This window comes from Lethenteron reissneri, chromosome 49 (genome assembly GCF_015708825.2).
Source record: "Lethenteron reissneri isolate LAM-NWPU_2019-01 chromosome 49, ASM1570882v1, whole genome shotgun sequence".
In the NCBI taxonomy this organism is placed as follows: Eukaryota; Metazoa; Chordata; class Hyperoartia; order Petromyzontiformes; family Petromyzontidae; genus Lethenteron; species Lethenteron reissneri.
In genome coordinates this window covers 4,471-30,521 of record NC_083827.1, presented here as the reverse complement: position 1 = coordinate 30,521, position 26,051 = coordinate 4,471, and the positions used below count along the sequence as shown (strand labels likewise).

General features: G+C 49.8%; 1 pseudogene; it reads right to left on the bottom strand.

Moving 5' to 3' along the window:
* The window catches only part of LOC133354784 (protein transport protein Sec16A-like), a 39,756-nt pseudogene extending 14,889 nt beyond the window's left edge, over nt 1-24,867 (bottom strand).
* Nucleotides 24,868-26,051: the final 1,184 nt, after the last annotated feature.

Below are 26,051 nucleotides of genomic sequence, written 5' to 3'. Positions count from 1 at the left end.
CAAAACCCGTCCAACATTTATCAAATTTCATGACACGCATCCGTCTAGATTTTGGGCGTAAATTTTGCCATTTTGACACCACTTGTGCGATGGGCGGCCAATCAAAGCAGTCACGAACAGTGGGAGGAGGATATCACGCGGGGCATGTGACACCAGATGTGCGCCGAGAGCAGCACACTTGCGTACCCTGTAACTCGACGTCTCCGACAGGCGCGAGCTCCGTCGCCTCTCCTAAACAAACGTCACACACGCCGGTCCTTGGGGACACAAAACCTCCCGGACAAACCGAAACATCGCCATGCAGTTCATTGATATGATGTAGAAGCCTTGTCCGTCTCAAAGCTTGCCCAGTGGCAGGCAGTGCGACGGCACCTGGGGCCCACGGCTCGGAGGGGCCCAGGCGACGGGCCACAAATAGGTGGGAAAATCAACATGGGTTTAACTATTTAATTATTTATATCAGGGCCCACACCAACCGGGCAATGCCACGAGGCTTTCACCTCGTCTCAATTGTTCTGTTTGTCAATCCATGACACTTGAGTTGCATTTGCGTGCATTAAGGTCACAGTTCCATATACTGCGGAAGCTGGATATAAGCAGCACAGTTCTTATTGTAATAAAAACAGTTCTCATACGATCAACACATCCTTACATTTGTGGGGGGGGGGGGGGAAGGCGAAGGGCGACTTCTGATACAAGCACACCAGTCCTTACCCCCAAGGGACATGCGCTATAACCCAGTTTCTCCCGAATTAAGTTAAGGCGTACGATGAAATGTTGCAGGAGCCTGTGTATTCTGTTGTTTCATAATGATGCACATGATGTACTGGAACAGTTGATTCTATACAAACACGATGTCTAAACACAACCACATTTTAAAAGAAGTCGCTCCAAAGGGACGCATGCTTTAACGCGAGACTGTGAGGAAGAGAGGGGGGGGGGGGGGAGCCCACGGTGCAGCACCCAGAGACCACGAGACTGTTCCAAACAGACACAAGACACCATCACCAAGACAATATTAAGACATCATCACGGGTCAAAGTCGTTTGATGCCACCACACCTTGATAATGCTCTTTCTACAAGGCATACTACCGCCAAAGCACTCCACATAAACACACCCCACACGCATCACCAAAAAAATTGACACATGCCCAGACAGACTACCTGTGAGTGGTAATTAATTGGGGTTAAACCACTGGAAATTCAGCCAGGGATATTGTTTTGCCCATATTCAATCCACTTTCGTGGCTCATTTCAATGACCACCAACACCGCAGAGCACTGTTAAGCAGCAACTACTTTTTGTACGAAAATACAAACGCCTCAAAAGATGTTTGGAATTCAGATATTAAACGTTCAGCAGACATTTCAGCTCGCTGCTCGAGCCACTGGACAATACGCGTCCAAATGTTAATCAGATTTCACGTCATCGATTGTCTAAGACTTCACGTGCAGATTTTGCAATATTTAACGAATACTGCTCGTGCGGTGAGCGGCCAATCAAAGTAGTCACGAACAGTGGGAGGAGGATATCACGCGGGGCATGCGACACCAGATGTGCGCCGAGAGCAGCACATTTGCATACCCTGTAACTCGACGTCTCCGACAGGCGCGAGCTCCGACGCCTCTCCTAGACAAACGTCACACACGCGCCAGGTCCTTGGGGACACAAAACCTCCCGGACAAACCGAAACATCGCCATGCAGTTCATTGATATGTGGGAGCCTCGTGTGTGTCTCATTGTTTGCCGAGTGGCGTAGCCACCGAGTGCAACGGCACCAGGGCCCACGGATCGGAGGGGCCCACGGATCGGAGGGGCCCAGGTTCCGGGCTACAAAGGTGGGAAAATCAACTTGGGGTCGGCAATACATTTTTTACATTGAGGCCAACAATGAAGTTTTGCAGGTGTTCGTGCATCCTATTGTTCTCCATATGGATGTACACAATATCCTGGAATCATTCTATACAAAATTATTTTTACACGATTTAAATGGAACGACATTAAACAAGGAAACATGCTTTATTGTGAGACTGAGAAAGACGGAGATCTTACTCTTCTTATTCTTTGGGTCTTTCGGTAAAGTCACGTAGATAGGTTGATATTTGATCCTTTTGGCGGTAACCCGGGGTACCAAATAATACAAAATGGCCGAGGCAATTAAATATTTTATTTCTGGGACACTATTTTTTCCAGGGGTGTACTTCACTCCGCGACTGGGGTACCAATCAATCCAAAATCAGTGCCACTCCGCGATGTCGAAACGCAGCGAGGACGATTGCGCCGAAACGCTGAGCGCTCGTATGCACCAGTGCATCGTGTACAGCTCGAGATGAGTCGATTGCTGCATCCCCGACCATCAACAGACTAAAAATGACTGCATCACGGACATTATGCGAGAGCCGGGGTGCTATGGTACCCTGGGGTACCGCCATAAGGTTCATATGCTGGTGGCGATGTTACCTTACAAAACACTGCCAACAAGATGGTGTGGGAACTCGATAGACGTAGAAATAGCTTTTTAATGGAGTCTGCATGGAAACTGATTTTCACCTCACTAACCAAATGATTCTTCATTATAAAAAATGTACTTAACAAACATAAACAAAGATCCCCGTATAGACTTAGCAGACTGTTAGGGCAAGTGCTGTTAGCGAGCCCCTATGAAGGCTGGCACGGCACACGAGGGGGTGGGTGGCCAGCACCACGCCTGGCCACCTTTGTCTCCCCAGTGGCGATGTTTTTACACACCGCACCAGGTACTCATTTGAGGCTGAGTTGACCTATGGAGGCCCAGGACTGGGTCAGATAATTATCACTTGTGTTGGTGGCCGTGAGCGGGAATCGAACTTGGGTCGCCGGATACGTAGCGCAGCGCGCTAACCGCTTCACTACCGCACCGCTCCCCACACTTGAATACTTTTAGTATTGTGCAACCATTGGTTACCAGGTTGATATACTACTGAAAAACACCACCGACCTTAAAATGACAGCGTTAGTACAAGTCAGAGTCGTTAAACACAGACGGAATAGTTTGATTGCTGAGGCCGAGGCATACGTGTCCGCAAACGGAAGAGGGCACAGAAAACATGAAGACTCTTCTCATCGGCTCATGATCGCCGCCGCCGCCAACATCATCTGCTTCATTGTAATACAGCACCTTCCTTCTGCAATACAAGTCTTTTGGGTGTTATCTCCCAGTGTGCCGAGGGTGTTCGCCGAGCACTTGTTTCCTTACACATGTAATACACTCGTGCTAAAATACAAACGGCAACAACAGCCGTTGGTTAGGAACCTCCTGGAAAAAAAGAGTATTGGTATTCTGTGAAGCTTTCCTGGATAAAGAACATGAGTGATTAACATAATATATTCAACTGCGTAATGTTGCAGCAAGAGTACTCTACTCAGCAGATCGGGGACGACTGCGGCGCATACACACACACACCCACCCACCCCTTCACACCCCCCACCCCCCAACACGCCTCCGCTAGCCAACTCACCATGCGGACGCCATCATCAAAGTGGTCCCTCTGCTGGTTCGTTGGCCCTCCGGCGCCATTCTCCTGCACCGTCGCGAGGGAGGGATCACCTGCGGGACACGCCATGGAGCCACCCCCCACCCCCATCGTCGTTCAGCTGGGCCGTTACCACGTAAGGCACATGTGCACATGTACAGCCCTTTCATCAATCCACTGCTGGACGAGGGCATCACGGCGCCGTGTCGGGTTGTTGGACCACAAATGTGCGACATCACGATAGGGCATCATCTCGTCGTACTTGCAAACATAAATTGTCGCTAAACAAATACTTTCAAGGTTAAACCACACTGTTGGAAAGCGTTGCAGAATCCGTGCATATGCATGATTATTATTCCTTATTCTTATTTAATACGTGCAGTAGACACCATTGGAGGGAGCATGTACCTTGCTGAAAGCTCATCTGCTGTGCATGTTGCGCCGGGGCCTGCAGAGTTTGCATCCCGTATCCCACGCTCTGCGGCTCCCCACTGTGCATCGCCATCCCCGCAGCTCCATACGAGGTCGCCTGACCCACGTAGCCAACACCCTGTGCATGCGAGAGACAACAGCTGGGTAAATCCTCTGATGCAATCGTCATGAAGCAAATTTGTATCCCATTACAAAAAAAGGCACCTTTATACTTGACAAATACTGCCCAAAGACTTTTACACAGCCACACCCACTCTGACATTGGCCACACTCACTATCCAGGTCGCCCCACCCATTATCCAAGCAGCCCCTCCCCCACTATCCAAGGTAGCCCCACACACTGCCCACATCTTGAGTCAAGCATGAGGCCAAATAGTTGTTGAACCGGGACAAATTCCCGACTTTGGCAAATTAATTTGCGATACGGGGATAGGAGGACGTTCATTTAGTTGTGTTGCATCTGCCGTGTCGACATTCTTAAACCCGTAATCAAAACGATAAAGAGTTAAAATCCCGCTTGGGAGTCAATCCAGTTCATCTTCCCTCCAGTGTCATTAAAAAGTACCACGGAGAATAACCCCCACATCGTAATAAGGCATTTCCCCCACCGAGTTCTATGTACGTATGTTGAACTTTTTTCACACCGTACGTAGCCAACCGTGGTAAATCGGACTTGGGGGCACTTTAGGTAGGGAGATATTTCCATGAGGAAGGATATCATTGACACGTGAAGGGCAAGTGCTCGTGCACCTGCATGTGAGGCTGCATGCTGGTGGGTGGGTAGCCCGGGCCGTAGCCGGCCTGCTGGTGTGTGGGAGAGAAGCCAGGAGATCCGCCGTCCGGTGCAAACGATTGCTGCTGTCCAGGGTGCTGAGAAGCGGCTTGAGCCTCGACGCCGTGGGGAATGCCTGACGGAAACGCACCACACCGTCGCATTAACCCCTTAGCAATGTACTTACAATGGACATGAATGTGCAGCAATTCATTGCTAATTTGCACAATTCGATGCGTGCGTGCGCGAGACTCCAGAGGAAAACCTCTCGAGGCTGGCATATTTGGGAAGAGAGCCTAACATGTCCGGCAAAATAAGTAAATGACAAAAAAATATAAATTTTGTACATTCCTGTATTTATTTCAGATAGCCTTCTGGCTTATACAAACTTCCAGCTTACACTGAATTCCTCTTTACTAGAGTCTGGGGCTTACAGATTTTGACTGCATTGTAAATCTACAAATCAAAGAATTGTGACAAGCCAAATGCAATGAGATTAACAAAAACAATTACCTGGCTGCATGAACTGCACTCCTTCAGATCCGGCGTGCGCCTGGTGCATCGCAGGCGGCATCTGATGCACCAGCGCCTGCTGCGTTTGAAACCCGCCTGCTGGTGGCCCTTCGCCCAGATACGTTGTAGGCGGGAACTGGAACCCGGGGGGCGGGGCCTGCATGCCAGGGGGTGGAGCCTGCATGCCAGGGGGCGGGGCCTGCATGCCAGGGGGCGGAGCCTGGTGGGCAGCGAGCGGAGGCTGCTGGGGCTGCGTTGGGGGCACGTTGAGCTGCTGCTCCGAGGACGACGGGGTCACGATGGAGCTCGTCTCGCTCGAGTCGAAGCCGTGCGGAGTGTCGCGGCCCGAGCACGGCTGGATCAGCCCCTCCTGGGAATGGCCAAAGGAGAAAATATAAAACAAGCTGGCAAAAGCACTCCGTTAAGGGAGTCTCCATTTTGTCCCCCTGCCGCCTTCCCTCAGGGATGGACGGAAGTTAATTACCGCCTTACGGGACTATGACAGGTTGATAAGTTCACTAATAGCGTCCAAGTTATTCCTTCCTAGGTCCCCCTCCCTTTCCCACTCGCTCCCCACCCCGCTTCCCCCCCCCCTTCACCCCACTCCCTCTACTCCCTTACTTAAGTTCTGCATCCACCTACCTTCTCCTCCCCACATCAAAGTACAAATACCCCGCTCACATTCCCCCACTCGGTGGGGCAGTGAACCCAATCGCCTCCCTCCTTGAAGTTCTGGAGCACAGAGTTTGGGATTTACGTCCGCGGAGTTTCTGTACCCCCCCTTTCCCTACGTCACGGTTCGTGCTTCTACCGAAATATACGGCACAATTCTACAACTTAATTATCTGCCGGGTCACAGAATAGACGTAGCGAGCGTTGGCGGGCAAGGTGATTAACGTGTAGACGTTATATCACGACATCATATCACTTCGAAACAGACCTCTCGTACACTTTTTCCACTGGCACATCAGAGCTGAGCTAGCACGGGGCCCTCGCAGTACGGGTAGTTTTCCATTGGCAAATTGCAATGCCGAGTCGAAACTAAACTGCGATACAAACAAGACATCTGAACCTGGATAAGTGCCAAGCAGGGCGAGGGGCCAATAAGGTGCTTATTGTGTGTGACGTCAGCATCACCATGCCATCTACGTACGTTTCGGCTCATTCATTGCGCGTGACATAGTTGGCACATCTCAGATTTTGCAGTGCAAAAAAAGCTGGTGCCTCCGAACCCCATGCCTGGGAAATGCCCAACCACCCCAGTATGGTTGTGGAGGGGCCGCGTTGATTTCAATTGTACAGTGGAAAAGAGGCTTCCGGTCCAATTGTGTCTTGCACGGGACTCGAGTTACGTGCAAGAGCCCTGGGAAGGGGGTGTCAAACCTTCATCTGCTGTTCCAGAAAGCGCAGCTGAGTCAGCCACTCCGGGTCCACAAACTGCTCCTCCTCGGGCCTTTCCTTCAGCTGTGGGTCAAACGGCCTGAGCTGCGCCGACAGCTGGGGGAACAAACGCACATACAAATACAGCAGACTCTCGATTATCCGCGTGCGGTTTATCCGATTTGCGGATTAACCACGCACCTGAGATATTTACGTAAACTAAGTCATGGATTTTCCCTTAAGCCCAAATTAATAATCGAAAAACAGTTATACATTGTTATTATTGGAAATGTGTATTACAAGTCACATGCTTAGACCAATCAAATATGTGCTCCGGTTAATCTGAAATCCATGTGATCGCCTCTACAGTACAGTAGTTGCATATCTTTACAACAGTGGGCGGAGTTTTATTGATGCTGATTGGCGTGGCTCTGCTGGTAGCCAGCACCACGCACGGCCGTCTTTGTTGTTTACACATCGCAACCAGGTACTCATATAATGCTGAGTCGACCTAGGGGAGCACCCGGAACCGGTTAAGATAATCGTCACTGATGTTGGCCGTGAGCGGGAATCGTACTCGGGTCGCCGGGTTCGTAGCGCAGCACGCCAACCACTACACTACTTCTCCAAACAAAAATACACACACACTTATGCCCACATAAAGACATGCACAGGTCAACATACTGCTGGTGCATTCTGCTTACACTGACGAGCTGCACGAGGAAGGCGTGGGTGTAGAGCGACGGGTGTTCCAGCACCGTGTTGCCGATGACCTCACAGTACTGCATGGCCTGCGCCACCAGCCCGTTCTCTGCCAGCCGGCTGGCGTAGAGCAGCTTGAAGGGCTGAGTGGGGCAAGGGGAGGAGATGGCAGGTCAAGTCAGTGTGTAAGTGTGAGTCAGTTGAGGTGGCAGTTGTGACTTGTCTGTAACACGAAGCGTCACAATCCACGTGATGTACTTCGATTCGGATAGGAAGTCAGGCTTGGTTTATCATGGAATACTTGGCAGGTCAATACATCTCCAGAAACTACAATTTTCTGACACTCCGCAGGCAGGCAATTGACTGCATTGAACTTTGTTTCCAGATTTGAAATTACTCGCATGGTTCCATCATAATGAAACATAAAACAACTGTATCCTCCACAGAACATACAGATTCAAAACCCAAAAGCGCCATGCGCTACGCTGCCCGATGCCGCCACCGACAAAGCCCCCCCCCCCCCTCCCCCCCGCACCTGGAAGTTGGAGAGCGTGGCGCTGGTGCCGTTGGAGCCGAGCGACTGCGCGTATTCGTAAACCTCCGTGCGCTGGATCGACTCGTTGCTCATGAACTCGGCCAGGGGCAGGCTGCTACACACACAAGACACAATGCGTGCGCATGAGAATCTATTATTTCTGAATTTGTATGCATTATATGTGATTGGTTCATGTAAACCCTGCAGCCACATTTACCAATAAACCAAAAAATCATTGTCGAATGAATCATGACCGCAAATCATAACAATTCGGCCAATCACAGAGGAGGGCAAAACTGTTCAATGTCCACAAGACACATTTTAAGGTATGATGCACAATACAAGTAATACATGACTATGGACACTGCTAACCCCCATATTTGTCAAATCCCAACTCGGAAGGGCACTGAGACACACACACACACACCTGTGGTTGGCTCCCAGCAGCACCAGCTTGGCCGACCGCTTGTTGTACATGTCAAAGGTCACTTGGGCCATCAGATAGCAGAAGTGAGCAGCATCAACCAACCCTTTGGAGGCTGCAAGGACAGAGGGTCATGTTAAGGTGGGTTCCTTTTAATAGCACGTACATGTACAGCCCTTTGGTCAATCCACTGTTGGATAAGGGTCTCCTCGCATTGCGTGTCATGGGGGTTGTTTGCCCATTTTTGTTTACACCGGTCAGTCTGGGTTGTGAAGGATTGGAAGCAACACGGTAGGAGCCGCAAGGTACGGTACAGCAATGGATTTAGCTTTAGCTGCACTGCTCTCTGCTGCCCGGAACGTAACATAGCCCCGGCAGGAGCCTATGACATCCAAGCATGCATGGTGGCCACCGGTCCAAGCACGATCCAGGCTGAGCCCCGCTTAGTTTCTAAGATCCGATGAGATTGGGTACATTGCCGGGTGATTTTGGCATACGCACTTATAGATTGCTTTCGGATATTTGGGCGTAAGAGCCAATGTAAGAGAAACTGCTCAAGTAGGCCGACACCTACCCATGTTAATGTGTAGGAAACTGGCGTGGTGGTGGAGTAAATGCACGAGGAACGGTGACGCATTGGTTAGCACATTGCACAATGAACCCCGCGACCCCAATTCAATTCCCACTCGTGGTCAACATCGGCGACGAATATCTGAACCAGTTCTGGTCCTTATTTACGTCAATTCAGCCTTAAACGAGAACCTGGTGCAGTGCGTGATACATCACCAGTGGGGAGACAAAGATGGCCAGGCGTGATGCTGGCCACCCACTCCCTCGTGTGCCATGCTGGCCTTAATCAGGTGCTCACTAACAGCAATCGCCCCAAAGTCTGTTAAGTATATACGGGGATCTTTGTGTGGTCTCCCACCCAGCGTGTCGCCCATGGTGGTGATGGTACGCCGATCCAGGTCGGGGTTGCTCGTGATGTTGGACAGGATCATGGCCAGGTGAGGCCTCCAGTCTCCCCAGCGCTCGTCGCAGCATGACTGATGGCGCCGCACAAAACGTAAACGTCAGTACACACAACACTACAGCCTTAACACGCGAGCCTCGCAACACAAGCTATAGTAGATTTAAAACAAACAGACAAGGGTCAGTCATCAAAACGGCATTTGAACCGAAGATTTCCATCAGAATTTGTTTACATCGGCAAACCTTGGGCTGGTTTTAAAACCCTCAGTCTCTTCAGCAATATGAACCAAACGGCTGTCAGATCATGTTTTTTTATTTTCTCTGTCACCCACAACCGACCAAAAAAGAACAATATTCCACTTATGTAAACCTGAGCCTACACAAAACGTGGTTTGTACACTCAAGTCTTACCAAACGTAATCGTTCCGACTACATAAGCATATAATATCAACAAGGCTTATTTATAAGCTTCCAATAATACCAACCCCTTGTAGCAGCCGACACCCTGGCATTAACGAGTCCTATGTGGCTTTCGCTTCACAGAATCCCTAGCTTACCGTGGCGGCCGCAGGCATCCTTCCGGATTGCTGCTGGTAGCAAGTCTGCAGCGGGTCATTCATGGGCAGACTGTTGGCAAACCTGCAGGGAGCAAGCAAACAAGGATGAGTAGCTATCACCCAATGCTCTGCATCATCACTACAGTCAGCTTCATGCTTTATGAACCCCCCTATGACTTTGCGGAGGCAGCTTTGGCAAGAGAGTTGTGGGCTGCAAAGTGCAATATAAAGTATCTACTTGCACAATAACAATCATAGAAAGTAATAAAGATGTGAAAAATATTTGTGAGCAAATAAATAATATATAAATAATGTACGAGTACAGCCCTTTGTCAATTTATTGCAATGGCTCTTGGGAAGTTATTTGACCATACTTCACCAAGCTGGTCAGTGAGGGTTGGTGAACGTGGGGAGCATAGACTTGGGAGCATAGAAGTGTACTCTAACAAGACACTTTGCTGTAATAATGCACATCTGGTCAATAATATGGCCACAATTTTGACTCTTTTTGAGTTGATGGTCCAAAACAAGGCTGTGTGCGTTGAACCTTATTTTTAGAGGCCGACCAAAACTTAATTTCTGGTTTCGGCCGAACACAAAACCAGATTGAAAGTAAAAAATTGACTTTCGGCCAAAACCGAAAGTAAAAAAACGTACAGAAACTATGCCGAAAGAGGCATTTGCCAACTTTCGGCGCCGAAACCGAATTTCAGTCGGCCTCTAATTGTCAGACTTCGAATCTCGGAATCAACACGCGTGTAGACTGAAGCGAACCCAACACATAAGCCAAGGCGGGCAGGCGCCTGGGAACAGGCAACAGAGGCACTTTGTTGTCGTCCCGCAAAAAGAGACTCCACCCACGGATGGAGATGCAGGCTGCCGTCTGTTGACCGGTCGTATATACATTAGCAGACCATGGTTGCGGCTGTAACCTCGCTCCCAAGCTGCTGCTGCTGACGTGTGTGTGTGTGTTTGCAGCCTATCGCATAAGATTGCCTAGTGCTGACTGACCGGCCGATAGGCAGAGTGATAGACGTAGCACTAGCGTTATATTCTACAAATAGATCTTCGGTTGACGAATGACGACCGAAAGTTTAAAATTTACTCTCGGCCGAAACCGAAAGTATGCCGAAAGAGGCCATTTGCCAACTTTCGGCACCGAAACCGAATTTCAGTCGGCCTCTACTTCTTTTGCACCGTACGTAGCCAACCGTGCTACTCGGAGGTGTATAATGTACGCAAATTTCCCACATATTATCCTTCTTCGCTTCCAGCCTGCGAGCACTTTATGTCCGATGGCTCTCTCATCGTTAACAGATCGTGTCACACAATTGCTTACCTGGTCATGACGTTGGCGTGCGTGCGGCCATCCATCTTGCTGGCGAGCAGCAGGGCGTGGCCCCAGAGGTCGTTCTTCATCGCCGACTCCAGGGCATCCTGCACAAGCAGCAGCGCCGTGTTTCCAGAGTGATTATGAGATGCAAGGGGGGGCGTGGGCCAACGGACCTATATATACGCACAGTAGACTCTCCATTATCCGCGCCAATGACGGGGAGGACGGCCGCGGATAATTCAAACATTGCATATAATGCAAAAATATCCATTTTCCGCAGATCTTTATGCTGAAAACCACTGTTATATTTAAGTTAAGAAAATTGAGTTCAGATTAAAAGCACGTGACTTCCAATAAACATTTCCAAGAATAAACATGAAAACTATTTTTAGATTATTAATTTGTTAATTTGGGTTTAAGGGAACATCCACGAGTTATTAATTTATAAAATCTCTGGTGCGTGGTTAATCCACAAATAGGATAAACCACACGCGGATAATCGCGAGTCTACTGTATACATGCATGTTAAACGTCTTTTGCACCATACGTAGCCAGCCGTGCTAATCGGAGATGGAGGGAAGGATAACAAATTAAACATAAAAGCAATCATCATTGCCGGTCGAGAGCTTAATAGATTACTGACCATTTACAAAATCAAACAAAAAGGATATGGGACTCAATTTTCAACAAAGTATAAGCAATTATTTTTAAAACTTTAGCTAAGCCATTGGTCGAAATGTTAGCCTATTAAATCGTTTTTTTCTGTTGTAAGAATAGAGTGAGTTTTATTTGTGACCATATAAAAATGCCATGAAAAAAACTTTCTCCATGCACTGTTACCACTGCCTTGTGACAAACGTGGTTGGGGGGGTTCCATAAGAGGGTTTTTTGGGTTAGAGCACGTATAAATATATGTGTCATTAAAACCCACCACCATCCGACACAGCCAACTAGCAAGGGTTGTCACGTAAATAGAACATGCCAATTAGTCACTAGTACAGCACACCGGTGTGTCGGAGAGCCAAGCCACAACATTCACAATCCGAGTGGTTGGATTGTTTAACATCTCTGAACAGCACAACAACCTCACTGCAAGACGGAACATTTTCCCCCTCTTTCTCTCCTTACACAGCTCAACTTTGGATCTCCCTTCATCTGTCTTTCCAACTTTCTGTTACCCAAACTAAATTCAAGAAGATTAGACATTCTCATAGCGAGTTGAACCTCGATGAAGATTGGAGATCCCCTGGGTTTGATCTCACACAAAGCCCATGGTCCACCCTAAAACACATCCTACTGCACAAACGATGGCAGATGCGGATCCCTGATGCACAAAAAGAAACTTTTAAACTCTCCAGCGTGTGACTGTGGTCATCCAGAAGATACCATATAACGATGAAATGCCCGATGCGGTTATCTGGCTTAACCACCTCAATGTGAAATTGTAATTGCTGCTCTGAATCTAAATCAGCCATAAGAAAGAATAATTCTCATTAACTGTCCTTCCTCTATCTTTCATTCTTTCTTGCTGGCCACTTTGTCAACAAAAGGCTCTTTCGGGTCTCCGCACCTTCTTACGGCCGAACAGCAGCAGCTGGCGGAAGCGATCGGTGGCCTGAGCGATGGCCTCCTCGCTTGAGAGGCGCCCTTCGCCCAGCAGGGACGCCTGCCCCACGGGGCCGTCCTCCGGGGCGCCCAGCAGCAGCGCGGGCTGCGGTGCGGCGGCGCCAGCGTCGTCATCAAGCCCCGAGAGCGCCCCCAGCTCCCCGCTCAGGTCGATGAGGTTGGCTTCGTCGTTTGGGGCCCGGCCTGGATGCCAGCCCGCGCGGTGGCCGCGCAGCAGCAGTTCAGCGATGTCGGTGCCCACCACCGTCTGTCGGTGCCGCGACACACCACCGTGCCGCGCCAAGAGATAACGTGTTATGCCGACGCATACCGTGCCATACCGGAATGCTTACCGCCGATTTATTTGTAAATAAAGGAGATTAACATCAAATCAATCGACGGCACCAGACATTGATTTATACACGAACCCCGTTCTGTCGGCAGATGAGCACGAGCAGCTCCCAGAGGAGGGCGGCTGACTTCTTGTCGATCAGCTTGTCATTACGAAGGCACTCCATAGCCTTGTTCTGAGCGAAGGTGATCACGTCCACCTTGTGTGTCTCGTCCCTACGCAGGAGGACAGCACACAAGAGTTACGCACAACGTCAATGGGAATCTCAATGTCATGGGCCCTGCCGTGCCCTTAACCAGCAACGTCACTTTGCAATCCAAACCCAAATAACTAAAGTTACATCTCATGCAGTGGTGTAGCTATTGAGTGTGCAGGACTAGGATGTGGGCTATGAAGAGGGAGGAAATTTGACAAGTGGGGCCTGTTAAATTTCTTGGACCAGGGTCGACGCAAAATACAATACAGCACGGGTCTCCTGCTTTAGTGTAATGCATTGGCGGATAGATGCAACGTTTTTAGCGATACATTGACAGATAAGAGTGCAGTGGAATATAAATCTAATCTAATTCAATTTTATACTTATCAGGCACCATCACTCAAGGCGCTTGACATAGTAAAAAAAAACGGTGACAGAACGGAATGACTTAAGATTGGCAGGGGAGTGCAAGGATTGAGGAACGAGTGGCCGCAATAGAGGGGTGCTTAGGGATCACGAAAGGGTAGGTGATGGATGGGAAGGAGTGGAGGGGCGAGGGGAGTGAAGAGGAAGAGAATGGGCAACAGAGAAGAGGTGAAGCTTCGCGGGTGGCACGTACTTCACCAGTGGTCCTGGGAAGCAGCGCAGCTCCGTTTGCTCCTCACTCTCCTGCAACATGACCTGTAGGGACATGGGCAGCAGAAATCAGCTGGGCGAGGGGTCAGGGTTAATGTTAGTGTTCGCATGCGAGTGCTTAGGTCGAGGTAGGGGTTAACATTAGCAGTAAGGCATTCAAATTTGGCCAAGCAAGGCGCTAACGTTATGGTAAAAATAACAATAGTAAAGTATTATATCACTGAAGCTGTTTATATTGCTCGGGAGTCAGAGTTTAGGTTTGTACTTAGGCAAATAACTTGGGTTAAGGTATACATGATAAAGATAAGCATTAGTTCACAATTATTAGTAATGGTGCAAGAGATAGTAATAGCATGAAAAATGTGGGTTTGATTAAAACAATTACCAGGGCTTAGGTAAGTTAGACTTAGGGTTAAGCATGCGTGCTGAAATGAGAATAACTGAACATGCAATAGAGATTCATTCCATTTCAGAATTGAAGTCAGTTTTATGATTAAGTTTAGATGCTGTGAATAACTACATCTTCGGGTAGGTGTTCGAGTTAACATTGGGATTTGTGCTAATAAATAAGGTTAGCATTAACATTAGGATTAATGTAAGCGTTTTGGCTGAGCTTAGGTAGAGTGTTCAGCCGATGGATCGGACTTCTTCCATGTGTGTGCTTTTTGCAGTCACCTCCACGTTGTGTATCTCAACCAGGGCAGGCTGCCCGTCTGCTGGCATGTTGGGCAGCACCTTTATGAGCTGCCCACCCGGGCCGAACCGCGCGATCGTGTGCGGCGCCACAAACTTCTCCGGGGTCATCGGTCTCACGGGGGCCGGGGCAACTGCGATCGACAGAGACAAGAGCAGCAGCATCGTTCAGTACCACGATTGCAATTGGGCACGTAACAATTCATGGATTTAAATCGGTTCTTACGCTCGCATTACACGTAGAATTGTGCACGTTACAAATTATGATCTGCACAAACAACCCGATTTCGTAAAACTTTATTTTGTTTACTTTGTTTAACAAAATTTCAGCTCTGAGAATAAAAAATCTGCTTCATTGCCCATGTGATGAACCCTACTCTGTACAAGGAGTAACGGAATGTTCAATGGTTCCTTGCTTGTGGTCATTGTTTTGTGGTCAAGATGAACACACACACGGTGGTGAACCCGCTGTGTGTGTGTGTGCGGTGAACGCAGCGGATAACTCACCCTGCTCGCCGGACTGCCACGACTGGGTAGTGTAGTCGTACTGGTAACCGTAGCCCTGGGACGCGTCGTAGCCTGCACTGGGGTACTGTTCGTAGAGGTAACTCTCCGAGGCGGGCGTTGGTGTCTGGGACTGGTAGGCATGCACTTCCTGGGCTGGCGCACGGTACACGGCACTCTAAAGCGGGAAGAGACGCGACGATTACAAAAACAGATACGAGACTGCGGGGGCTATCGCGACCAAAGCTGTGAACAGGAAATGCTGCTGCCATCACCGCCACAAAGCAACTGATGTTACTGCTGCCCACACCCGTTACAGTACTGCCAGGGGGCTAAATTTGGTCTCCATGGAAATAACGCGGTTTTCTTAAGAATACGGATATAGCCGCTACCGCACCTGAAATAGTCTGGTGCTTCGAGGACACTATAAATGACAATGTTAATGATGGGAGGATAAAATAATTCTGCAAAGATTGGGTCCGGTCTTGGGATTTGGTGAGCGTGCACCTGGTTAACGTGCAAAAACATGAATCTAAAACAGAAACATCACCCTTGCCTGCTGCGAATGGGTGCTGAATGCGCTGCGGTGGCTCCGCTCGCTGCGCACGCTGTGCACGCTGTGCGTGCTGCGTTCGCTGTGCACGCTGCGCCGGTCAAAGTCTTCCGCGTAGGCCTCGGAGGCGCGGCGGTATGGGTCGTCGTCGGCCGCCTGCGGAAGCCGTGGATCCGACGGCCAGTTCTCCATGTAGTTCTCCCGCCTTTGGCAACGGAATGGAAGGCAAGGGGAGGCCCGCCAGGGTTATCGTTAGGCGAGCTACATGGCCCAAGGGTTTGCAGTTCAATTCCAGCAAGCAGCCCTCGTTATCGCCGTGGGTGTATCAACCTAAAAAATATTCGCAGTCTGCTCCACAGCAGACGTCAAAGATCCCCCGACTTAATTCGAAACAAGTAAGTTATTGCACGCCGGCGTCATGGCCCAATTTAACAAATACACAAACGTCCACCGCAAATTCCTTAATTGGGATTACACCTAGCAATAATCACCCCACTACTGACAAACTAATGCCTGGTTGCTTTCTAAGGGCCGAGTCACCTTGTGCCCTAATGAACAGCTGCTACTGGGGGTTCCGTTTCATGTTTCAGATGACATGTGATAAGAGCTACTAATCGTGCTCTGAGATGCCATGGTGTAAAGGGCAGCTCTATCGGTAACAAATAATTATTATCGTTATTATTAACAGATAGCGGGGCGCAAGATGGATTGCCGAACATGCAAATTGCAAACATTTATGTTTCAAGGATAATGCGTTCCACAGACACACAGCTGCGATTGTATTTCATTTACCAACGCAATACTGGTCAACTGCAGTGCGTCCGTCTAAATACGATTATTTATTCACCTCCCATTCTGAGCGCCGCAATTTCTGTATTCAAGTTTCCTGACACGCAGAGAGATTTTTCCTTTTAACTGACCACCATTTCCATCCATAGTAATTAAAATAAAGACCGCCATGCATATACCTGCCATAGTAGACGTCCTGATAGTAGCCAGGATGCCGTAGCTGCATATCTTGATCGTAACTGTAGCCATCAGCTCTGGGCTGGTCTGGCTCTGCGCACGTGAAGGGGATACAATACATCACTAACATTCATACATGGTATACTTCCATATTTCAAGCATATTTATCCACACAATGCTGATATTCTTACATCAAACACATACACACTAAACATGCACTATGCTACATTAACACATCTGCGTGTACATACATACGCATGCAAATGCTGCCCTTTGGAGGAAAGGGTGGGTGGATCAATCTGATTTGTCAAACTCCCAAACCCGGTGGGGGCTCTGAGAAATGGCCAGGGGATGGCGGTACAGCAAGTAGGTTTGTGAAACAGTCTGTACGGACCTCCGAGTGTTATTCCGCTTGTGCGCTCCGGGATTTTCTCCTAGAATGTTCTATGTATGGAGGAAACTGGTCATCCCGTTTCCTCCCAAAATAATTTAAAAAATGCGGATGGGAGGACACCGGTACAATGGAAGTGGCCAAATACCAAAGCTGGATCACCCTGAAAAGGAGCCTTGAGACTCGGCAAGGTTTTGTTTTCGTATAAGTGACAATACCCATGCAATAAATTCAATGAACATCAACGGTGACCCCAATACGCTGAGGCAGAGACCAGGCACTAAAAATATGGGTGGCGATAGGTGGCTTAGCGGTAGGGCGATCGCCGCTTGTAGGTAGAGGTTCGCTTCACAGTGGAAGTTAAAGATCTCATTACATCATTCTAAAAGGAGGCCATTGTGTGCCGGCATCTCGGTGCAAATTTGTTAAAATGAAAAATTACCTGAAAATAAATCAACTGGCATTACACATGGCAACATTGCCCCCCTACCCCCCACTACTGTGAAACTACTGCAGACTGTCTCAAACAAAGCACCGCTTTGTGCTATAAGAATGGCACGATGAGAAAAATGTACGAGATAATATATATTATTTAAGTATTAATCTTGTACCCAGGTGGGATTCCAGTAAGAGAAGAGGACTTACGAGAGGGTGGGTAACCGTATGCCCTGGCACCGTAATAATTGTCTGCTGCGTAGTAGCCATCTGGCCTGTCGTAGGGGCCCCTGCAATGTAAAAGGATGTGGGGTAGGCAAACAAACTAAATGGTCAAACAAGAGATCAGCTAAAAACATTAATACATCAATACTGAACGACTAACAAATTCCTGAAATGAAATATACTTATCAATCATCATCTCCTACTACAAAAACTTGGCAGGAACCTCCTGAAAAACAAAGTCATGAGGCTTCGTGAGGCTTTCCTGGGTAACACAAGCATAATAGATAAGCAGATAATGTCTCCTTCCAATATCTGTTTTTCCCCATGAACACAACCCATCGGCTCCACAGCTTTCTGGGAGTGAATACTTTGATGAGAAACGTCGTACTCAGAATGTAAATGTTGTGGATTTGCTCTCCAACACACCGGTGCGCTGTACTCGTAACGAATTGGCATGTTCTGTTTACGTGACAAACCTTACTAATTGCCTGTGTCGGGTGGTGGCGGGTTTAAAGACAAATTTATATATTTAAGCGATCTAACCCAAAAAAACTATTATGGATAATTTTATGAGACACGATGGTTTGTATCTTTCATTAAGAGGCCATAATAGTCAATGCCACCGATGGCACATCCTACCATCGCTTTCTTCCTTCTGCCACGTACCACAACAGCCTAGGCGTATCTATAAGAAAACAGCTCTGTTGCTTTATGGGTTTTTCCTTGGTTTAACTTGAACACGTTCTTAGCCACACAAACGGTGGGACACGTGTGAGAGGTGTGGGGGGCATAGCCCACCATGAAGAATTTCCGATTATTAAACATGTAGCAAGTCATCATTCCAGGATTTGGTGAACTGTCACATCTGATTCAAGATTTGATTACTGTCTCAACTATTCTCTCTACACTTTCACCTCATTTTTAGTTTTCTACGGCGATTTATTTGTACCGCCGATAAAGGCAAGTTTGTGCCGTGTCGGTCTAATTAGCATTTCGTGTATGGTTTCATTTGCTCTGCCTCACGTGTTCGACCTCATTTGTACTGTCTCATCAGCACCGATTCATTATGTCTTGTTCATTTCAGCCATTATCCCAAAGGAAACATCTCATACAATACAAATGGTAAACAATTTGACTCGTGCGTGTATACGGTTTTATCAACCACGAGGGTGTACAAATCTATTTTAATTGTTCAGTTACGTGGAGCGAGCACACTCACCGCTCCGAGTAGTGGCTGGCACGGGAACTGGGCCTCTCCGGTTCGGGGGGACGGTAGCGGCCGTATGCGTCGTAGCCGCCATGGTAGCTGCCCTGTCGTGACAGAGGCTGCTCGTAGCTCGCACTGCGCCCGTTCTGCTGCTCCCGCAAAACACCACAAACAGCGGCAAGCAAGACGACTCAGCAAGAGTAACAACCTCGATTAAGGGGAGGCTGGGGAACCTTTTCCTTACTGAAAAGGACTTTCTAAAATATTTGGGGGGCCACACGTGAACACACACCTCAGTCACATATATTAGTCCAAGGACCTCTTGCAGCGGCAGAAGTGATACCGAGCACGTTAAAATGTTGCCTTGTCAAAGACATTGCCCCCTAGTACCCAATTAGTGTGGCCAAGAAGCTTGTAGTACCGGATAAACATTGTTTGTGGGCCATTTCCAAGTGGTAGACTTTGTTGCCATGGGCCGTATGAAATTAACTCGTAGGCCATCGATTCGCGACATCTACCTTAAGACGGAATACACTCGAGATGTATTCACACCAAACCCTATGCTCACATGGATTTTAATAAGCATGGAATTCTTCGTTTTAAATCCAGAAAATATAAATGGTGAAAATTTTGAAGAGTGTTTCACATTGCAAAGTTTGGCCAACGATTTCTATTGTGTTTGTGGAAGCCCGTGTCCAGAGAAAACTCATGTACAACTGAAGATAACGCTCCAGAACATACACTGGCATCTACTGGCCACCTTGCAGCCCTTGCAAGTCGGTGTCTGGTGCGCACGATAACTAAATGTTATCCACCAACAGGCACCTACACAGTAAAGGATTAAAGATACGTTTATCAATACAGGAAGTAGGAGGCAGAAAAAGCGACCCAAAAACCAAATGGCCCTGGTGATATTGGCTATCTGATATGAGTTTCAAGCTTTGTTTATAACACTAAATTCCAAGTTATCAAGCACATCATTAGATCCCTCAACAAATAACTGTTATGTCACTCCATTATAGTGTTACATCATATCACAAGTGGTACATGACAGACCATCTGGCCATGAAGTACCTTATATCAATAACTATATCAGAATTGGACAGACATCCTAGGTATGTATCTATGACAGATGTATTGTTTTGGCTGCCTCTCCCCTTAAGATACTGTAAATTCCTCCCCATAACACCCAATTACTGATAAAATGTGTATGCATTTTATTTGTACTTATTTAAATGCAGATCTCCCTTGAAAAATAGACTGCTGGTCTCAATGGCTTTTAGTTATAAATCTACCAATCACTTGTGTGACTTATGTTGTGGTCTGCCTTGCCGGTCCTTTCTCCACTCAATTCTGTGCGGGGCCATCTCCACGTCCACTCCAGTCCTTCAGTGCGTTTCACCATTTCGGTACAATGGAGTAACTGGTTCACTGGTTGTACTGGTGCTGGAACACAAATACTGGTTCAACAGAATATAGTACTATTTACATTCAAGGGAATTGAACAAAACATCGCAGGCAGTACGCTCCTGAAAAAGTATGGAACTCATTGTGGCTATACTACTAAATGAAGACAAACATTAATTGCACAAGTCATTAGCAAGTTTTTCACCTCATAGTACGCCTGGGCACTCTGGGGTCGGCCTGCTGGTAGTACTGGTAGTAGTGATGTGCCCAGGGGTCGGTGCCATAGGGGTACGGCGGTTGCCCGTAGCCCGCCGTCCCTGCTGGCAGCGGTGGTAGCCCGGGTAGGTGCCAGCAGCGGCAGCAGCAGCATAGCGAGCCGCCTCATCGCCCGGGTAGCGTCCGCACCGTCTGACTGCCCGCATACTGTCCTGCTTGCTGATGCTCGGGCAGCAGAGTGTGAGATAATGACGGCTGTGGTGGCGCCCCCTGTTGGGTAGTGAGATGAAGAAACTGGTGCTGAGAATCGTTGGGTTGGTAAGCTACAGAACCATCTTGCTGTTGTTCAGTTTGTGTCCGTACAGGTTGATCGGGTGGATATGGAGTAGTTGCAGTGACTTCAACTGATGCTGCTCGTTCTGGGAGAGAATGGTAACTCGAGGTCACAACTGGCTGCTGCTGCTGCAGTGCTGCCTTTGCGTCAGCATAGGCGGGTTTGCCAAGGTCACATGGGTCGAGGCTGCAGATGAGTCGGCATGCTGTGGAGGTGGAAGCTGTGAGGAGGGAGGGACCTGATGGCTTGGAGTTGGCTCGCTTAGCTGTTCCATTGACTGGCTCTTCCCAGATAAAATTTCTTGTGGAATTTGAACAACAGGCTGCTGGGCTCTGGGTGGTGGCTGTTGTTGTTGCTGCTGCTGTTGCTGCTGCGGTTGCTGTTGTGGCTGCTGCTGCGTGACAGATGAACCTGGTACCTGCTGCCAAGCAGAAGGCTGTGACTGCAAGTGAGATGACACCGGTGGTGGACATGGCGGTACAGTGGATGTTGGCTGAAACTGAATGGGACCACCTTCTTGTGTCCTCATGGCGCCCTCTTGAGCAAATGCTGCTTGCCGCACGGTCAGGTCGAGAGCCTGATCGGCCACTCTTGGGTTTCTCAATTTGCTGGTAAAATGGAAGGTTGTGTTGCTCACCCTGAGTTGGAAAGCTGGGCAGCGCATTCTTCGTTGCCGGTGGATCAATGGCGGTCATGCCCACGAGAGACGGGTTACCATAAGCACTGGGCGGACGCTCTCTGTGTTGAGCGGCTTGCGCGTTCAGAGATTCTTCCTGCCGTGACGACATCATCTGGGGCTGCTGGCTGATGGCTGGAGATGTAGCGCAACGAGCTCCTTCTGCCAAAAACTGCCCACCGACGAAACCCTGGGTCGTGGGCACGGGGGCGGCACTGATGGCGGGAACGGTAGGGAGGGTCAATGAATCAGACGGCACAAAGGTCAGCAGAAGGTTTTGTGAAAGTGCCGAGTGGTGCATCAGTGACTCGGGTTGAGTGCGAGTGACAGAGACAATGCCATTTTCAGATGTCTGGTTGCTTCCCCTGCGTGACAAATCAGCGGCCGTCGGAGGGGACCAACTGAGGCTGCGGCAGGATTATTGGCGGAACCAGACTTATGTCCAACGGGGCCACGGGACAAATGACTGGTGCGATGGCTGGTCCAATCACAGCTGGCCCGTGCATTTTTGGACGCTGGTGGAATTTCCATGTTCTCCACCGCGGACCCAGTGTATCCGTGGATCGCGCCTCCACGCCTGGTGCCCATCTCCTCCTCTGGAGGCTGAATTACATCTCCTCCGGCTGCTGGCATCCTCGGCGGTTGCAGCGCAGGTGCGGCTGGAGCAAGGATGACGGTCTCGTCCAGGCCGGGGACCCCATCCTGCGCCCACAGCGTCGTCATGGGCTCTCCGTCATCTGCCGCAGCGCCGAGCTGCGTGACAACGGCCGACTGGGCCGCCGCTCGCTCGGCGTCGAGTGCACACCGACCGGCGGCTTGCCGGGGTTCGCCGGGCTCGCCACGGCACTGGGGATCTCTTGATTATCGGGCAACAGCTCCATGTTGGCATGCGCCGTACGTTGCAGCGCACGGTGACGTGCACCCCGGGCGCCGAAGTGCTCCTTGTTGAGCTCCTCATCGAAGTTGAGGCTCGTCTCATCCCAGCTGCCCACCTTCTCAGGGGCAGCAGCGCCATCTGCCGGATCTACTACGGAGTGCTGTGGCGAGCGGAATGGCTCAAACGAGCTGTTCCTGCTCAACTGGAAGTGGCCTGTAGGCCGAGGTGGGCTTGGACTGCCGGGCCACGCTTGCGCGGCGGTCGCATCGGCCGACAACTGCACATTCACAGGGGCGGTGGCAGGCCCCTGATGGTAAAGTCCCCCAAGCCTGATGACGTTTGGGGATGCGGCCCTGCCGGGTTCTCCTGTTGAATGAACGTGTTCGACACCTTGGGATATACGGGCTTCTTGGCGTGTCCGCCAGCACTGCTCATACTGACACCGCTCAGCGTAGAGGACGTGGCGCTGGCCGGTCGGCCTGGCCGGGCCACAGAGTCCGGCGTCTCGACGTTGGGAAGAAGCTCAGCATTGTCAGGGAGCTGCGGCGGCCGATCCCGCAAGGTGCCATCGGGATGGACTGTGCCGAATGGATGGCTCGGTGAGTTTGTTGGTTGGCCCAACGTTTTCCTGCTTGAAAGGATCCCTTGGTGGAACCTCCTGGTTCTGGGTGTAGTCCCAGTGACCAGAACCTTGAATCGTGGACGCCGCGTTCAATGGCGCTACGATACCACCAACGACCCTTCCAGGCTTACATCAGGGTTCTCAAGAGATGGATTAGAGAAGGACGCAGGGCTGCTGTTCACGTTGGCGCCCTCAGGTACACCGTGCTGAGCGGCGCTGTCAGCCTGACTCCATCCGCTGGGCTGGAGTTGTGCTATGCTCGTCGGGGCCATAGTTGCCTGGTGAGAAGAGACGTTCTCAAAATTCTCAACATCATCATCCCTGAAGAACATGGACACAGTGCTGCAGTCGACGTCCGTCTGGGGACTTTTTAGGGCGTCTGCGCAGCCGGACATGTGTGCATTATGATCCCCCTCCTGTGCCGGCCCACTGTTGTAACCCACTCTGCCCTGCACGTCTGTGTGAAAGCCTTGCTGCTGTAAGGATGCGTCGAATGAGTACTGAGAGGCAGCTGCATTTCCAGGGTAGGTTTCTGCATTGGAGCTAGGCTCCGCCAACGTATTATCCAGATGATGGGGGAGCTGAGGGATACCATGCTGCTGCTGTGGTGGTGATGCTGTGTAAACGTCCCCTTGGGGTGCATACTCATGCGCGTTGCGGTCCAGGGTTATAACTCTCGTACGTGGGTGCACCAGAGGACGTGGGAACCTCGGCAGATGTGCTGGAATTTTGAGGAAGGCGCTCTGCAGGGTAGAGTTCCTGGTCATATTCTCCGGAGCCTGGTCGGTACGGGGCTTGGTGCGATTGTGGGAGACCGGGATTGTAGTAATTAACGGCTCCATCATGCGCTGGCTGACCATAGCCAGGCAGGCCCTGTGCAGGTGCCACCCTCTGTACAGATCCAGCACCGAGTTCCGGGTGTCCTGATGGATCCATAGTGGCGCTCGGCACTGTGCCTTGCAGGTGCCCGTAGGTGGGTGGCCCTGATGTGGCGGTGGGACTGGTGAAGGACCCATGTAAGAGTCCCGAGGGCCTCCAGGCTGCAGGACAGCAGTCGAATGCACCTGGGAATGCTGTCCATGCTAGAGAAAAATGTGAGTCATTGTGATGTGTCACTTGGGGATGATGCTGAGGAGGTGCCGGTGCATGCTGGTAACCGTGGGAAACGGGCCTTGCTGGTATAAATGGCCGTGCTCCAGGGAGGAAGCGGATGACACAGGCATGGCTTCAGCACCAGATGGGCGCAACCCTTGCTGAGGCTGGAAGTATGGATCCGCCCTGCGGAAGAAGCAGGCACTTTCCAGGATTGCAGTGGAACTGACGTGGGGGGCAGGGATGGTGGCATAAATTGTACTGGAGCGGCGGCGGGCGCATGCTGCATTGGGTTGAACACGTTTAGTTGCTGCTGCTGTTGCTGCTGTTGCTGCTGCTGGTGCTGCTGTTGTGGGCTGGTGGATTTGTTATCAAAGAAGACGGCGGCTGAGCGGAGACCGGAACAGCAGGCTGGTTGAACGGCTGTGTCGGTTAAAGAATTGAGTTGGTCCTGGCTGGCTGACGAGCGGTGGTGCACTCCCAGTGGGGTTGAAAGGCACGGGCTGCGCCAGCACGGGTGGCGACGGCCCCAGCTGCTGCAGGCGGTTAAACGCAAAAGGGTCCGAGATGAGCGGCTGCTTTGGTGGTGCGGCTGCAGATGCCGCCGCTCCCGTCATCGTGGGCGTTGTTCTCCGGCCGTACGGCGTCGTTCGCCGAAAGGGCGAGGGCGCACCATGCTTGGGAGGGCCAGCAAGTGGTGGCCCCGTGGTGGAAGTGGCAGCCCCAAGTGACCACTGGGGATGGCGTTGCGTTATGAGGGGATGGGCGCAAACATCACGGCAGCGGTGGGCCCGGATGTGTCACCACGGTCGGCCTTGGTAAGCCTGCAGGCAGTGTTGATTATGAAGAAAGGCAGACAAGTTAGTGCAAACAATGAGATTATCCGACTGCTGTTTAAGGTCTTAGTCTCTCACTAAATGCACTACTTGAGCACAAATATTGGGATTGTGCACTGTATTGGATTTTCTGCATTGCAAGATTTAGACTTTATGGACCAGGTTCTTATGTAATATAGCAATTAAAGCAAGTTAACTACTGCGGTGAATTTCAGTGATTTGTTCATATAAAATAAGACTCATCCAAGTGGATTATAGTGGAGCAGTGCATTGCCCGATTAATCTAAAAACATGAGTGATAGTGAAGTGTGGTAGAGCATAGTCAAAACCCTCATGGAGCCTTCATTCAGCAGGGAATTGGCAAAGTACTGTAAAATATCCTTAAAATGATGATCATGAGCCAGCCATTTTGCAGTAAAACAGTAATGAAACATGGTCATGAACTTCAAGTATATGCCCTTAATGTAAATCTTAAACACAGAGCAGCTGAGAAAATCATGTTGGTATACACCTCAATTTGTCAAGGTAAAACATAAGTCTAATTTCACGCAATAATGCATATCAAAGTGGGTTCTATACACTTGAGCTTGGAAACACGCAATGTGAGTCAACATGGCTATTTTCTTTCAGCTTCAGAGTTAACTCCACTAAGCACACACATGCACACTACACACACAGATTGATCCAGGAACTGGCTGAGCAGTGCAACGTCTAACAGCTCTCAGCAAGTGGCTGTGTGTATGGACACCTGGCACTGATAGCCACCGCTTGTCGCTGACCCGGGGAGCCACACGAAGCAATACAAGCACGAAACACATTTCTGCTTGAGCCCAATCGATTTGCTTCCACATCAGCATCTGTGCCAAATGCACACATCACCTTGCAAGTAGCAGGCCCATGCCCACCTTGGTGAACACATTGCTCTACACTGTACAGTTTTTCTAACCGCACATGAGCAAACACCGTAGTGTTGTTACAAAATATTAGTTTGCGTTCAATGTGCTGTCACTGCAGGAGTGTACATTTCGTCAATACAAGCAGTGATTAACATGTGCCACGCTGTCAGTAGGAGCTCTCAGTGGTTTCAAAACCCCA